The following is a 3,902-nucleotide window of genomic DNA, read 5'->3' as shown; positions in this document are numbered from 1 at the left end:
GGGCTTTTCCTCTTCCTCGGCTCAGCCTTCTGACGTCAGGGACAAACCAAGCGTTCGCCGGCAAGTCACGTTTACCCTTCGCCGCAAGCAGCCGGGATAGTGACGCCCGGTCGAGCTAGCGCAACGGTAAGAAGGGGGGGAAAGGAAAGGGGTCCTGCCGCTCGGCGAGTTTCATTCGCCCGACATCCTCTGGCATTCTACGAGGACAGCTGCGGGTCGAGCCTAAGCAGCCCGGGCGCAGCCGTGCTGGTGCTCGGAGGTCCCGTGTCTGTGGAGTGGGCTTGTCGTCCGAGCTCCTGATTAAAGAGCGGTTGATATCCGAGTAACTTCTCTGTCTCCCAGGCAGCCCGTCGGACTGGAGGATAACCCGGCTTCACTGCGGTGGCGAATGCAATGGCTTTATTATTGTCGTGTCTATCGAACTACAGCGAAAATCTCTTTTGTGTGTCATCTTAATAACCGTTTTATTTTACTGTTCCAGATGTTAGAGCACACGATGATTGGTGATTGTGAATTGTCCTGGGATTAAGTTATGGTTAATCGGAGTTGCTGGGTTCGAAGGCAGAGTGAACGGTTACCATGGAGTTAAGCTTTCAGTCAGATCAGCATGAAGACGTGAAGCCGCTCGGTGGGCCGAATGGCCTGGACCTGCTGCTAATTCACACGTTTGTGAAACTCTGCCTAATCCAGGACAGAGCGGTAACTCTGAATAGCATCCATCCACAGCTATGTATACGATTGTTGCAGAGTGGCTGCATTGAGTGAAAGAATTGCAGCTATACGCCCTGGGCATCTCCAGCAGCATCTCCCAAACCAGCAACTTCTCACCCGGAGAAGGTGCACGAGAACGGCATTACCTGCAAGTTCCCCTCCACATCACACAGCATCCCAAACTGTCTCTGAGTCTAAACCTTGTAGCTCCCTCTGGGAGTGGTGCTTTTGCCAGAAGGGAGGCAGTTCAAGAAGATTGTTCATCACTACCTTCTCAAGGGCCTTGCTGTTAATGTCTAAATTGGAAAAAAATGTAATAAAAATAAAATAAAGTTATGTGAAATAACAATGCATAATGGTGATTCATCAATAGTTGGACAGTTTGGCCCTTAATTAGATGATTGTCTACATAGATATTTTGTGTGATTGTACTATGGATATTCTACACGTGCTTGCTATCTTGTATGGGCAAAGTCTGTGGCTCAAGCTGTGGTGTGGCATGTTTACAGCTGCTGGGACAGAGGTATTGGTGCCAGTGCACTCCATCGGGGGCAGTATGATACGGCATCCAGGCTGGAGTCAGTACTGCCCTTACCATAAAGACATATGAGCAGAATTAGGCCATTCAGCCCATCATGGCTGATTCTGGATCCCACTCAACCCCATACACCTGCCTTCTCACCATATCCTTTGATGCCCTGACCAATTAGGAAACGATCAACTTCCACCTTAAATATAGGCATGGAGTTGGCCTCCACCAGAGTCTGTGGCAGAGCATTCCACAGAATCACTACTCTCTGGCTAAAAAGGTTACTGCTTACCTCTTCCAAAAGGTCACTGCTAAATTTTGAGGCTGTGCCCTCTAGTTCTGGATACCCCCACCATAGGAAACATCTTCTCCACATCTACCCTATCTAGTCCTTTCAACAATTCAGTAGATTTCAATGAGATCCCCATGCATTCTTCTAAATTCTAATGAGTACAGGCCCAAAGTGGCCAAACACCCCTTGTATGTCAACCCATTGATTCCCAGAATCATCCTCGTGAACCTCCTTTGGAGTCTCTCGAATGACACCTCCCTTCTGAGACATGGGGCCCCAAACTGTTGGCAAACTCCAAGTGTGACCTGACTATTGTCTTATAAAGCCTCAACATTATTTTCTTGCTTTTATATTCTATTCCACTTGAAATAAATGCCAACATTGCATTTGCCTTCTTTACCAGACTCATCCTGTAAGTTAACCTTCTAAGAGTCTTCCAAGTCTCCCTGCATCTCTGATGTTTGAACCTTCTCCCCATTTAGATATAGTACACACTATTGTTCCTTTTACCAAAATGCATTATCCTACATTTCCCAACACTGTGTTCCATCTGCCACTTTTTGTCCATTTTTCCAATTTGTCTAAGTCCTGCTGTAATTGCATTGCTGTCTCAGCACTACCTACCCCTCCACCTATCTTTGCCACAAAGTTTGCTCGGCAGAAGACAGGCTCTACTGTGGGCGTCTGCAGATTTAGGTGATGTTGGATGGCTTGAGTTTGGACTCTTATTGGGTGGCAGTATCTTTCTACCTTAAGTATGCTTTGTGCTGTATGTGACTTGGTACTGTGTTTTGCACCTTGACCCTGGAGTAACGCTGTCTGGTTTGATTGTATTCATGTAGGGTTGAATGACAATTAAACTTGTTTGTCATGGAATTCCCTGGATACCAGAGGTACGTTGGTTCTCGTGGACTCTCCACACATTAAGTTTTCATTAGTCCAGAAACATAATTTACTCCACAACATTCAATCTACTAAATACCCAATTAATTAATTACCAGAACTGGATCTCAAATATGAAACATTAATTCTGTTTCTTTTTCCCCAGATGCTGGCCGAGCTGGTGAGTTTTTGTTTTTATTTCAGATTCTCAGCATCAACACATTTAATTACTTTTGAAGTTTTCATACTTGTTACAAAGGTTCCCAACCTGCAAAATCCTAATGTAGGTCAGTAAGTCTTTTTCAGGTACTGTCAACGAGAATTCTGAGAAATTCCTTGGATGTGTAAAAAAAAGTTTCAAGGGTTTTGTTAAATTTACTTGAGCGGACAAGACAATATCCAGCAAAATAATGCTGCACTCTACCAGGTAACAGACCAAAGGTACAATCAGTGTCTCAACAGATAGAGGTGTGTTTGTGTGATCTAGGCTAGGTAACAAATTTGTGATTCTCTGTTCTTTGTCCTTCAGTGCAGTTCATAAACAGTGTATTATTGAAAAATTTGAAGAAGCTGCTTCAATAACAAATAAGAAATCCAAATCCACATTTTGATACAATTCCCATGTTTAAATTTATTATCAAGGTACATATATGTCACCAAATACTACCCTGACATTCATTTCCTTGTGGGCATTCCCAGTAGAACAAATAGGTACAGCAGAATCAATGGAAAACTGACAACCAGTGTGCAAAAGGCGGCAAACTCTGCAAATACAAAAAGAAACAATAATAAAAAAAATCATGCTGAGGACGAGTTGTAGAATTCCTGAAGATCTTCTTCAGCTCTTTACATCTTCCACCTATAACCGCCCAACTTCTCTCATTCCCTCCCCTTCCTTCCCCCTCACCTGGTTTCGCCTATTGTCTGCCAGCTTGTACTCCTTGCCCTTCCCCACCTTGTTCTGCATTCTCCCTCCTTCCTTTCCAGTCCTGATGAAGAGTCTTGGCCCAAAATGTCATCTGTTTATTCCTCTCCATGGATTCTGCCGGACATGCTGAGTTCCTCCAGCATTTTGTGTTTATTGCCCCGAATTTCCAGCATCAGCAGAATCTCTCGTGCTTTCTAGTCATGGATCTTTTCTGGATAATTTGCCCATGAATGCAAAGGAGGAATGTTGGACTGTTGTCCTGGCTGGTCCAGTTATCATCAGTCACAAAGCTGGCTTTAGAAATAGATCCCAGTTTGAATTACAACCGGACCGTCAGCAGTGGAAAGGGTGAGCAGTTTCAAGTTCCTGGGAGTCAACATCTCAGATGATCTATCCTGGTTCCAACATATTGATGCAATTATAAAGAAGGCACGCCAAGGGCTATATTTCATTCAGAGATTTGGTATGTCACCAAAGACTAGTAAATTTCTACATGCATAGCATGGAGAGCATTCTAACTGGTTGTGTCATCATCAACCAGGCAGGAGGCAATGCACAGG

General features: G+C 44.3%; 1 long non-coding RNA gene across 1 annotated transcript; it reads left to right on the top strand.

The window, feature by feature from the left end:
• The first annotated feature begins 10 nt into the window (after positions 1-10).
• Positions 11-1,060, top strand: LOC140730735 (uncharacterized). The gene is made up of 2 exons (XR_012099663.1): positions 11-126; positions 482-1,060. It is a non-coding gene; the product is annotated as an uncharacterized lncRNA (long non-coding RNA).
• The last annotated feature ends 2,842 nt before the right edge of the window (positions 1,061-3,902 follow it).

This window comes from Hemitrygon akajei, chromosome 7 (genome assembly GCF_048418815.1).
Source record: "Hemitrygon akajei chromosome 7, sHemAka1.3, whole genome shotgun sequence".
In the NCBI taxonomy this organism is placed as follows: Eukaryota; Metazoa; Chordata; class Chondrichthyes; order Myliobatiformes; family Dasyatidae; genus Hemitrygon; species Hemitrygon akajei.
Note: the sequence above shows the minus strand (reverse complement) of the source record. Positions and strands in the feature narration are given on the sequence as shown.